The sequence below is a fragment of the Macrotis lagotis genome, chromosome 1 (genome assembly GCF_037893015.1).
Source record: "Macrotis lagotis isolate mMagLag1 chromosome 1, bilby.v1.9.chrom.fasta, whole genome shotgun sequence".
Lineage (NCBI taxonomy): Eukaryota > Metazoa > Chordata > Mammalia > Peramelemorphia > Peramelidae > Macrotis > Macrotis lagotis.
The window spans coordinates 512,741,114-512,755,243 of record NC_133658.1 but is presented as its reverse complement, the minus strand read 5'-3'; positions in this window follow the sequence as shown (position 1 = coordinate 512,755,243).

Below are 14,130 nucleotides of genomic sequence, written 5' to 3'. Positions count from 1 at the left end.
CTTCATAAATGGACCTCACAATTTACAGATGAGGAGATCAAAATGATCCATAGTCATATGAAAAATTGTTCTAAATCATTACTTATTAGAGAAATGCAAATTAAAGCATCTCTGAGGTACCAACTCACACCTCTCAGACTGGCCAATATGACCAGAAAGGATAATGATGAATATTGGAAGGGATTTTGGAAATCTGGGATAAATTAATTCATTGTTGGTGGAGCTGTGAATTCATCCAACCTTTCTGGAGAGTTGTGGCAACAAAAATGTGCATACCCTTTGATCCAGCAATACCAGTACTGGGCCTATATGATGAAAAAGGGTAAAAACATCATTTGTACAAAAATATTCATAGCAGCCCTGTTTGTGGCGGCAAAGAATTGGAAATCAAGTAAATGTCCTTCAATTGAGGAATGGCTAGGAACTATGGTATATGTATGTCACGGAAAACTATTGTTCTATGAGGAAACCAGGAGGGATGGGAATTCAGGGAAGCCTGGAGGGATTTGCATGAACTAATGCTGAATGAGATGAGCAAAACCAGAAAAACATAGTACCCCTTAACAGCAACATGGGGGTGATGATCAACCTTGATGAACTTGTTCATTTCATCAGTGCAGCAATTAGGGACAATTTGGGGCTGTCTGCAATGGAGAATACCATCTATAATCAGAGAAAGAACTGTGGAGTTTGAACAAAGACCAAGGACTATTACCTTCAATTTAGAAAAAACTGATAGCTTATTGTCTGATCTTGCTTTCTCTTTTACTTTATGTTTCTTCCTTAAAGCTGTGATTTCTCTCTCATCACATTCAATTTGGATCAATGTATACCATGGAAACAATGTAAAGACTGGCAAATTGCCTTCTGTGGGTGGTGGGGGGAGGGAAGTAAGATTGGAGAAAATTGTAAAACTCAAAATAAATAAAATCTTTGAAAGAAAAAGAAATGGACCTTGGCATTATTTTTGCCATCCATTTCATTTTTAAATAGAAATTCTGTAGTTTGTGTTGAAGCATATATTTTCAATTGTCATCAAGTTTTTCAGTCTTTTCTTCTTCAGAATTAAATAACTGTCCATCTCTATTCTTTATTTCATCTAATGTGGACCAAGGAATGTTTTGGTTTATCATTGCCCTGCATTATTAAGCCCAACACCACTTGGATAGTTTTAATAATAACAACATGAAATCTAATCTATTAAGTTATTTCCAATTTTGACATTAGAGTTCTAGCACACAGTAAAAGCCTTGATATCCTTAAACCATTTCAATGACTTCTATGGAATGAGATGAGCTTGAGAATACCACTTTCCTATATTTACAGAAAATGGAATGGGTGAGAGAAAACTACAATCCCCTTTTGCCTGTCTGCTCCAAAAGTGCTGTTCAATCTAGTGGACTTTATTCTGCTGGGACCAAAGCTGGAAAAGGGATGCAGAGCTGCTACCCATATCTGAAGAATATCCTACTTATTCCCTTCTTATTCTATTATCCTTTTGCAGAACCTCATAATGAAAAACATGGCAACTAGGCCTCAAGAGATTTTAGGCAGAAGCAGTAATGGGAGCTGTTACAAGATATCTGTAGAAACCCATCAGCATAATAAAGAGACTTCAACATGTCAAAATGTATTTTGGAGAATGTTAGGGGAAGGGGGTTGGATATGGATCTTGGTTCTCTGTGACTTCCCAGTCTGAATTTGAAATTTTTATTACTTATAGTATTTTGCATATATGAATGTTTATCCCTTACCCTAGGGACCCATCCTAGGGACATGAAAAGCTAATTGTTCAGGGAGAGAGACTGGAAGACAGGGAATTTGAAGATGATTTTATATAGAAAGACGAGTTAAACAAAGGCTCCTCTTGTAGTTCCAGTTATAGTTATGGTTGCTTTCTGAACCCAGCCAGCAGAAATACACACAACACCTGCTCAGCAAGATGGTGATGGCTCCCTGACTCTAACCAGGAAAACTCCTTTTTCAATATTTGCCTATATGCTCCAAGTAACTCTTAGAGTTGCCTATCCAAGATGGGGTAAAACAGTTTGATATGACTCTGAGGGTTGGTTGACACTGATTTCCAGGCCAAGAGTTCAGGATATAATTCATAGTCTTTTCTCCAAACTCTACCCTGTAAAAGGAAAATTCAACAAAGTTATTGAGGTTTCCCCCCAGTAATCTCACCTTCTTTGTTATTCTCCTCCACTGTATTTCAGCTATCTGCAATTATACATATATCTTTGATCTTGCTATTATCCACAAATGTTCCACTTCACTGTTCATAAACTTCAAAATTCTTTCTTTGATATTTTCTTATCATACCTTTTCTAAAGCCTTGTGAACTGTTTTATTCTTCATCAAGACGTCCTATGCCCTGTACCTCTCAATACTTTTCCAAGCTATCACCACTTCTCTAGCTATTCTATCTTCCCATCCCTATTTTGACATTTTGATGAACTGATTCAACTCTACACTATCCTTTTCTCTTTGGTCCCTCACAATCTCAATTATATACTGCCAAACTCCAGTACTTGTTTATTCTCGTAATCCACCAATTTCTCTCCTACTCACATGCTACTGAATAGAATTGGAGTAAGTTATGAAATCGTGTTGAATTAATCAACCACAAATTCATGTTTTGTAATTTCAGTTGTCCCTCACAGTAAAACTACAGCAACAATAACCCCAGTTCTTTTATTCTCCATTAATTGATTCTCCATTTCACTCATGACAATGCTTGTTTCAAACTTTCTTGTCAAGAAAGTTTGGCCCACCCTTTCAGTTTCATACTTCTTCATATTTCTTCAAAAAACAAAAATGTTAAGAAGCCCCTTCTTTTTACTTTCTCTTCCTCTCATATTCTCTTGTACATCATCCCTCACTAGTCCCTGACTTAATAAGTACCTTTGACTCTCTCCTCTCCCATCTTCTCCAGAAGGTTTTCCTACCAGTATCTTCAATTCTTTTTCTAATTTTCAGTCTCTCTCTATCTACTAATACTTTCCTGTGCCTGTATTTCCATTCTTAAAACAAAACCAAACAAAACCAAACCAATCCTCACTTGATCCTACCACACTTTTAGTTACTATCCTATATATTTCCATTCCTTCTGTGCTAACTCAACAAAAATTTACCTCTATTGGGTATTTCTGTTAACTCTCCTTGATCTTTTCTAAATGCACAGTACTCTAGTATAGGGTATTCAGGGAGTACAAGACCCGTTTGTTTAAGGGCAAGTCCTTTCCATTGCTTTTCAGTCACCTTTGATGACAGACCTTAAACCCTGATAGTGAGGTAAGGGAATGTCTACCCCAAACATGTGAAGAATTACCCCTAAAGGAATGGATAGATGAAAACTGTTTATTTCAGGGACCATGGAGGTGACTGAAACAGATGCTGTTGAGCATTCAGAATTTGGTCAGACAATATATATGCCAAAGTTATCTACCATATCCCTGGTCATTGACAGTCATCTTGAGTTTTGCCACTTAACTTTGAAGGTTCTGGAAGATAAAGTGAGGTTTATGACTCTGTGCAACTCTGCCTCACTTAAATTCAGTTCACATATGAGTCAGGATATCAACCAGTAATGTCCTTTTCAAAAACAAAGGACTAACTTCTACCTTCTAATTTCATCATTCAACTGAAAGTCCTCTCTTCATGGATTTCAATGATGTCTTAATAGCCAAAATTACTATGCTTTTTTTTGCAATCCTCATCTTTCATGACTTTTCTGTATACATTTTGACCACTTCTTCCTGGATGCTCTTCCCTTTCTGGGTTTTCATGAGACATCTTTCTAATGTTTATACTATCTATCTGAACAATCCTTCTCCAATCTCCTTTCCTGGATGATCACCAATTTTATCCCTTCTAACTCTTAGTTCTAGACATAAGTTATTCGTATGTTTCACTGACAGCCCTTCTCTCAATCTTCTGCTTCTTTATTTACCTGAACTGTTTCTGACTTCACTTGATTCTTGATTCCTCTAACCAGCCTCCACCCCACCACCCTTTTGTCTGGTGTGTACAGTCTGGATGAATGAGTTTTCTTCTTGATCTTTCAAAATTTTTTTTATTATTGGTCTTTCTGGGGTTCTTTTCAAATATTTAAAGAGAGTTGTACTTCTCTGAACTTTTCTTATCCCTATTTTAACTCAGAGTCTACCAATTATCTCTCAATTTCCCAATCTAATGACTCTTTATGGTACCTTTTTCCATTGACCCTTCTTGAAGTATTTAATATCATTAACCACCCTTTGCCTCTGAACATTCATTCTTTTTTTATTAAAGATTTTATTTAGAGTTTTACAATTTTCCCCCTAATCTTACATCCTTCCCCCCCACCCCCCACAGAAGGCAATTTGCCAGTCTTTACATTGTTTCCATGGCATACACTAATCCAAATTGAATGTGATGAGAGAGAAATTATATCCTTAAGGAAGAAATGTAAAGTATAAGAGATAGTAAGATCAGACAATAAGATAACAGTTTTTTTTCCCCTAAATTAAAGGTAATAGTCCTTGGACTTTGTTCAAACTCCACATTTCTTTCTCTGGATATAGATGGCATTCTCCATTGCAGACAGCCCCAAATTGTCCCTGATTGTTGCACTGATGGAATGAGCAAGGCCATCAAGGTAGATCATCGCCCCCACGTTGCTATTAGGATGTACAGTGTTTTTCCTGGTTCTGCTCATCTCACTCAGCATCAGTTCATGCAAATCCCTCCAGGCTTCCCTGAATTGCCATCCCTCCTGGTTTCCAATAGAACAATAGTGCTCCATGACATACATATACCACAGTTTGCTAAGCCATTCCCCAATTAAAAGAAATTTATTTGATTTCCAATTCTTTGCCACCACAAACAGGGCCGCTATGACTATTTCTGTACAAATTATGTTTTTTACCCTTTTTCATCATCTCCTCAGGGTATAGACCCAGTAGTGGCATTGTTGGATCACAGAGTATTCACATTCTTGTTGCCTTTTGGACGTATGAACACTCATTCTTGCTTTGATTCTCATGGAACTATTTTCTCTTATGTAACCTCCTAACTGTCTGATCATTCCTTCTTAGTATGTTTTATTGGTTCATTATCTTCATCAGGAGCATCATCAGTGAAAGTACTCAGGGACTATTGGGGAGCAACTAAGTTATCTGGTCTGCCTGTAGTACAGTAAGTCTGGAGTGGAATGAAAGGGAATACTATAAAATAAGACTGGAAATGGGGAATGTTTCCAGAAAGTGGTGTCTTAACATTAATTAGTAGGTAACAGAGTGGCAAAGTGTATAGAAAGCCAGACCAGATACTTGTTAGTTGTGTGACCTTGGGCAAATAATTCAATCCTATTTGCCTCGGTTTTCTCATCTGTAAAATCAGCTGGAGAAGGAAATGTCAAGCCATTCCAGTATCTTTGCCAAGAAAATCCCAAATTGGACACAACTGAAAAACTACTGAACAAGGGCAACATTAGGGAGCCACTAATGTTTTACGAACAGAGGACTGACATAATCAGATCTATGCATAATAAAGAGTGCTTGGGCAGAAGTGTGAAGAAGAAACCAGAGGGTTAGGATATCATCTTAGGATCATATCTCTTAGGATATCATTTGTGAAACAGGTTTTACTACTTAAGACCATGAAGCAGTCTCCCAGAGAAGAACAGTTACCAATAAGAACAATCATACTATTTCTTAATGAAATAAATGTTTGTTCAATGTGGAAAGGTGTGATTATTTCTCTTCCCCATGACAAAAACCATGGTGCCAATTTCTTCTTTACTCTTATGCTTAAAAATTTCTACTGACCTTTCAAGAAACTACATGGTCAGCTAGAGGAAAACAAAACAGGTTCACCTCACAGAAAACTCCTCATTTCTTCCCCCTCCCCAGATATGTTGCACTAAGACCTCATCTTTAATTTGCTGTCCTCTTTCTACCCCCCCCCATCTCTTCCAGCATTATTGTTTCTCCATTTTTCCCAACCCCCTTCAATATTTGTGTTTCAGATTACTTTCCTCAGGCATATCAGCCTCTGTTTTCTTTGGCTGAATCTCATTTTATTCTCTGCCCCTGGCTTTCACCTTTCTGAGTCCGTTTGCATGATTTCTCAGTCCTTGCTGGTCTTGGCAACACTTCCCAATTTATCTCATCCTTACATTTAATTATCTCTCTGTTTACCCTGCTAGATGTTTCCCCATTCAATAAGCTGCCATTTGTCATTCCTGTATTGTTGGATTTTTTTCCCTTTCTTCTTCTGTCCTTTGCTCCCTTTTCAGTCTTAGTTATAATCTTAATGAATTTTTTAAGTTTCATTTTTTCATGCTGCTTCCCTGATAGTGACTAGCAGTATGATGTTCTGGATTAGCATATTTTGGGACTTGTGTAGCTCACAATTTATTTTACTTCAGGATCACCTTTTGCACAATCCTTTTGTACATACCTTAAAACCCAAGATCTAATCACAGAAAAGGAGCAGATATGTTCTAAGAGAATAAAATTGTCTTAAGCCCTCTAGAAACATAATTTACAGACACTTGGTATGTAACTCTAAGGATGATGGACCACAGGCTGCTACAAATGAATGCTAATAATTGCTCATTTGTTCATTTATTAAGCAAAAACTTATTAAGCTCCTACTATGTACTTATGACCACTGCTCCAGAAGTTGGGGACATAAAAGACAAAAATACTTTCTCCTGTTAAAGTTAAAATTACTGTGGGAAAGGAGGTAAACAAGATATGTACACAGATAAATGCAAAATATATACAAATAAAAGTGAATTGGGGAGATTTTAATTGAGACCATTGGGGTAGACTTTCTGTGGATGGTACCATTGAACTAAGTCTTGAAGGAAGCTAGGCAGAGATAAGAAGGTAGAACATTCCAGGAATGAGAAACAGTTCAAATATTTTACTTTCACTATTTGCTTTTAAACAAGCTGAACCAAATATCCCTGTCAATTTAGGATGTTCTTAAATTTGAGGGGTAGCTAGATGGCACCTTGGATAGAGTGCCAGTCCAGGAGTCAGGAAGATTAGAATTCACATCTAACCTCAGACGATACCTATGTGACCTTGGGCAAGTCACTTAACTCTGCATGAAAAAAGTCTGTGAACACCTATTTGTTGTAATACCCTAACCCATGTTTTATAGATACACTCACATTTATTATAAGATCATTAAGGTTAGTGTTGTCTTTCCCATTTTGGTGTACCAAGCATTTAAAATTCAATATAGTAAGTATTCAATAAATATTTGCTGAATGGTTTAATAAATGTATTCATAAAACTAGACCTCTTAGGATATTCTTCCAGTGTATTTAATGGTTAGAAGGCCACAGGCTCCAAAGCATGATTCACAAGATGACCCTCTTCATAAATTGCTTGCTGGATTATTCTCCTCATTCCTAATTCCTATCTTAGGGTCTAACAGGAATCCAAGGACTAACCCTGTTAGAGGAAACTTTCTAGAGGCAGACACTTCAGTGAAAACATTTTCAATGTCAAATAGGATTTTAGAGTTGCAGAACCATGAAGGTATTTCAATGAGGTGGAAATAGAGAAATCAGAAGGTATGAGACATTAGGGAATCGGGGGAAAGGTAAGAGAGAATTTGGCAGGATTTCACTAGCACTATCCAGGAAAAGTAATGCTCTTACTGTTCACAATAAATTTGGAATTCATTAGAGAACAAAGGGCAAGTTGGCTGCTGCTTTCTGACAGAAATATCTTTCAAGATCATCCCAATCCCAGGATCTCCAAGGAAATTTAGGCTGTAATTTCAATTTCTGAGCACATGGAGCTCAGATAGAACATACCTGCCCATCTCTTAGACCAAAACTCTCTCGTTAATACTTTTATTTTGAGGTTAATTTAGCCTTCCCTCTTGCTTTCACCTACCCTAAACCTTTGCCTTTGAAAAATAAAGAAAAACAAAACCCATGTTTCAAATATATGTATATATATGTGTGTGTGTGTGTGTGTGTGTGTGTGTGTGTGTGTGTGTGTATGTATATAATGTCAAGCTAAATAAATGCCTTCAAGAGTTGTGTCCAAAAAATAGAAATAAGTCTCAAAGTGCACTAAACATATCTCTAGTAGGAGATGAGAGACATGTTTCATGAGTTCTCTGAAACTATGGTTTGTCTTTGTGTTGATCAGAGTTCCTAAATCTTCCCAAGTTGTTCATATTTATAATAATGTTATTATTACAAAAATTATTCTCCTCATTCTGCTTTTATAAAGATTATGAGTTTAGTCTAGTTCCTTAAATTTGTTTACACGTATTTTTATCTTTTGCTTTCTAATCTTTCTTGTTCTATAGTTTTTATTCCTTTTCCAATATAATTTATAAAAATATATATGATTCTTTTTTCAGGTCTAGCTTTCAGATTTTGCTTTTAGAATATTTGGAGTCATTTTTTTTCAGTATGTCTTGCACATTCCTGTCACCATAAATATCTTATTATTATAGAATTCTCTTTTTTGGTTTGTTCATTCTTCCAGCCAAACCCTTGACTTTTGACTTCAGATCTGAGCTCTGTGCAGTATGGGAGGAAATGACTTGTCTGACCTCATGTCCTTTAAGCTCCTGCTATTTCAGAGATCATTTTCAGTGTCCTCAAAGTGGTACAATCTGGAACAAAATTTGATCACTCTTAGTCTGAGTTCTCCACTTTCCTGATCTGGAGTTGGGTCTGAATAAAATACCTGTGGATTTGTAGATTTTTCCCTGGTTAGTGTTCCAGTCCATATTGATAGGAGGGCGGGGTTGTCTAGGGAAGGGAAGAGATCTTTATAGAAGTTTTCAGCTGGCTGATGACAATTGAGTCAAAGAACAGTCCACTAGAGCAAATGTCAAACATGCCTCTCAAGGACCAGATCCACAATTTCACAATGTGATTCACACCAAATTAAAATGGAATTGGGCAGGGGCAACTAAGTGGTGCATAGAATAGAGTACCAACCCTGGAGTCAGGAGGTCCTGAGTTCAAATTTGGCCTTTGACTCTTACTAATTACCTAGCTGTGTAACCCTGGGCAACTCACTTAACCCCAATGCCTTGCCAAAAAAATGGAATTGGGAGATATTTAGCAAAATAAGTAAAAATTTGTAAGATAAACCAATATTGATTCTTATGTGGTTTAGTGGTCCTTATTTCTATTAGCTATTATTTTAGAATCACAATGTTTGCCTTTTATTATAAGTTAATCACAAAGTATTGGTACAGTAAAACTTGCAATAAACATGCAACTCTCAAAGAAGAGCCTCTGGACTAGAAAAGAAATCATAAAATATAGACTTCCAGACACAGAAGATTAGATATGCTTTGGAATAGTCTTCTACATCTGTCACCAAGCATTTTGCTTTGTTTTACTTATTTTCCATACATTATTTCTTGCCTTTTCCTCCATTAGTCAGTTTTAGCAAATCACCAGAAAGTTCTGACATCTGATAATGATTGTGAACTGTGTTTCATCCTGTTTTTTTAGGGCAAACTGGAAACATCATGTGGCCTATTTGTTTTCTGGTTTTTGTTGTTGTTTGAAGAGTTTTGCCTTAAGAAAAGGAAGATCACCAAGCACTCATTTATAAAACTCCTCTTTTATGCTTTTATGTCTATAATTGAAGTCACCTGGTAATATCATGCCAACTCAAAGATGGAATAATTTGGGAAAGCCCCAAAAAGGAGACAACGTAGCACTGACTTTAAAAATGGACTTGGATTCTCTGGATATACAGTCAAATCATTTGTAAAGATTGAGTTTTATATCTTCTTTCCTAGTTCTAATTCCTTCAATTTCTTTTTCTTCTCTTATTGCTGAAGCTAACATTTAAAATATAATATTGAATACTAGTGGTGATAATAGACATCCTTGTTTCACCCCTGGTCTTATTGGGAATGCCTCTAGCTTATCTCCATTGAATATAAGGTTTGTTGATTTCAAATAGATATTGCTAATCATTCTAAGGAACAATCCATTTATCCCTACTCTAGTGTTTTTAGTAGGAATGGGTACTCTATTTTGTTAAAGGCTTTTTCATCATCTATTGAGATAATCAAATGATTTTGGTGAAGTTTGTTATTGATATAGTCAATTATGCTAACAGTTTTCCTAATATTGAACCAACCCTGCATTCCTGGAATAAATCCTGCTTGGTCGCAACTTGCTGTGATGGCTTTGCTATGCTTTTATTTAAGATTTTTGTATCCATATTTGTTAGGGAAATTGGTCAATAATTTTCTTTCTCTGTTTTGACTCTTCCTGGTTCAGGTATCAGCACTATCCATCTTCACCTATTTTTCCAAAGGATTTATATAGAATTGGTTTGTATAGAATTCCTTAAATGTTTGAAAGAATTCACTTGGGAATCCATCTGACCCTGGAGTGAGTTTATTGATGGCTTGTTGAATTTCTTTTTCTGAGATAGGATTATTTAGGTATTTAAATTTACTCTTCATTTAACCTGGGCAACTTATATTTTTTCATAAATATTCATCCATTTCACTTAGATTATCAAAAAACATATAAAATCTATTGGAAACAATTAGTAACTTTAGCAAAGTTGCAAGATATAAAATAAACCCATACAAATCCTCAGTATTTCCTTATATTACCAGCAAAAAAAAAAACAGTAGTGAGAGCTTGAAAAGAGAAATCCTATTTAAACTAACTTCAGACAACATTAAAAAAAATTGGGAGTCTACCTGCCAATGCAGACTTAGAAACTCTTTGAAAACAACTATAAAACACTGTTCACAAAAAATAAAATCAGATTTAAATAACTGGGCAAATGTCAACTGCTCATGGATAGGCTGAGCTAATATAAGAAAAATGACCTACCTAAATTTAACTACTTATTTAGTGCCATACCAATCAAACTTCCAAAAAATTACTTTCATGAGCTAGAAAAAATGGTAACTAAATTCATATAGATAAACTAAAAGTCAAGAATATAAAAAAAGTACAAAAGAAGGAGGCTTAGCCTTACCAGATCTAAAATTATATTATAAAGCATCAGTCATCAAAACTGTCTGGTACTGGCTAAGAAAAAGAGTGGTAGATCAGTGGATTAGATTAGGTGCAAACAACTAAGCAGGGAAATCACTATAGTAATCTGTCTTTTGATAAACCCAAAGAGAACAACTTCTGACATAAGAACTCACTCTTTAGGGGTGGCTAGGTTGCATAGTGGATAGAGCACAGGCCCTGGAGTCAGGAGTACCTGAGTTCAAATCCGGCCTCAGACACTTAATAATTAGCTAGCCATGTAGCCTTGGGCAAGCCACTTAACCCCATTTGCCTTGCAAAGAAAACCTAAAAAACAACCTGGAAGATGATATGGCAGAAACTTGAATTAGACTCATATCTCACACCCTATACCAAGATAAGATTAAAATGGGTACAGGATTTAGACATAAAAGATAATAATATAAGCAAACTAGAAGAACAAGTATGAGTTTACCTCTTGGATCTATAGAAAGGGGAGCAGTTTATGATCAAGGAAGATATGGAGAATTTAATAAAAAACAAATTGTATAATTTTGATTACATTAAATTAAAAAGATTTTTCAGAAACAAAACCACCATAACCATGATCAAAAGAAATGTAGTAAATTGGGAAATAATTTTTCCAATTAGTTTCTGACAAAGAACTCATTTCTAAAATATATGGAGAACTAAGTCAAATTCATAAAAAAAAGTCATTCCCCAATTGACAAACGGTCAAAGGATATGCAAAGACAGTTTTTAGATGAGGAAATCACAGCTACCTATAGTCATGAAAAATTGTTCTAAATCATTACTGATTAGATAAATTCAAATTACAGCATCTCTGAGGTACCACCTCACACCTCTTAGATTGGCCAATGTGACCAGAAAGGACAATGTTCAATGTGGGGAAATATGGGACATTAATGCAGTATTGGTGGAGCTGTGAACTGATCTAACCTTTCTGGAGAGCAATTTGGAATTATGACCAAAGAGCAATAAAATATGTATGCCCTTTGATCCAGCAATGCCACTACTGGGTCTGTACCCTGTACCCTGAAGAGATCATGGAAAAGGATAAAAAAAGCACTTATATAGAAATATTCATAGCAGCCCTGTTTGTGGTGGCAAAGAATTGGAAATTAAGTGAATGTCCTTCAAATGGGGAATGGCTTAACAAACTGTAATATATGCATGTCATGAAAATACTGTCATGCTATTAGAAATCAGGAGGGATGGGAATTCAGGGAAGCCTGGAAGAATTTGCATGAACTGATACTGAGCAAGATGAGCAGAACCAGAGGAACATGGACTTGCTTATTCCATCAGTGCAACAATCAGGCACAATTTTGGGGTACCTGCAATGGAGAATTACATCTGTATCCAGAGAAAGAACTGTGGGGTTTGAACAAATATGCAAGATTATTACCTTGAAATTTAAAAAAAATTGTCTTATGTACTACATAATTTTGCTATCTTTAGTATTTTATTTCTTCCTCAAGGATATGTTTTTTTTTCTCTCAACTCATTAAATTCTGATTAATGCATAGCATGGAAACAATGTAAAGATTATCAGATTGCCTTACATGGGGGGGGGGAGGAAGAGAAGGGAGGGTGGGAGGAAATGGTAAAATTCCAAACCTTACCAAAAATGATAGGTAGAAACTACTATTGCATATAATTGGAAAACATAAAATATTTGTTTAATTTAAAAAAAGAAAGTAATTAATAGACCACTATCTGCTTTACTGGCAAAAAAAAAATGAACTTAGAATCAATAAATGAATGAATGAATAAATATGTAAACAAATAACCAAATAAATTAATCATAATTAGAAAAAAAGGGATAGCATTAGAAAAAATCCTTATTTGTCTTTGCATCTTTCATTAAGGAAGCATAACTGAAGTCTAAGACCAAAACAAGCACCTCTCTCTAGATATGAACTGGTATAGTTATGTGTTCCAATGATATAAGAAACCCTACTCTAATGATAATGGATTAGGTTGGGTTTGTGATCTAAATGTCCTGGGCAAGCATGACAACAATAATGACAACATCCAAACTCCTAGGAGAAAATACCTATCTATACTCATTGTCTCCACTTTCTATATTAACTTTTTCTGTCTGACTTCTACCTCACCATCCAATTGAAACTATCTCCAAAGTTACTTTTAATTGCCAAATTAATGAATTTTTCCTACTCTTAATCTTTCTTATATGCAACTGCTGCATTTCTTTCTTCTGACCTGGCTTTTCTGTTTGATCTTCTCTTTTCCAATTTTTGTGACTCTTGTAGTCCTTTCCCTTGATTCCTGTCGAGGCTTGCACTTCCATAATACTCGAGTTGGCACTGGTCTGAGAAAGAATTCATGAGTCATGGAGCACTCTCCCCGTCAAAATGGCATTTTATTGGGCACTGTCACTTGCACAATTGTGTGAGAGTTGGGAAATACTCTAGCAAAGAGGCATTTGACATTTCCCTTTATATAGGGAAAGAAGAGGAAGGAAACGAAAAGAAATGTTCTCAGACAAATGTTTGAAAGTAGGTCTGGAGGTCAGAAGTTGGCACCATCAGAACACTATTGTTCAATTAGAAACCAGGATGGATGGGAATTCAGGGAAGCCTAGAAGGATTTGCATGAACTAATGCTGAGTGAGATGAGCAGAAGCAGAAAAACAAACAACTAAAGAAAATAAGAAAAATGCAGAATGTAAAATAACATAGCAAATGTATTAGAATCTAATAAAATAAAATGAATTTGACCGACTTGTCACCAAATGTGATTGGTACATATATAAATGGCTCCCAAGCACATCAAAGGGTTTTGCATTTTTTATATCTTTTTCATACATGAAAAAAATGTTAATGTTATATTGAATGTAAATATTATACTTTTATCTTTTGAACTAATTACAATATATTTACGTTATACAGGAGGTAATTATGAATATTTGCTTTATATATGGTTATTATAAATATACTAACTCTTACCTTTTTAAGGACTTAAACAGAAATATATAATTGGTATTAGGAACCTTTTGTAATGAGAGATGTAGCCTTGAGATAATCTAAAAACATAAGGGTTAGTGCTAAATCTCTTTGTTGTGATTCTTCTATCAACCCCCCATT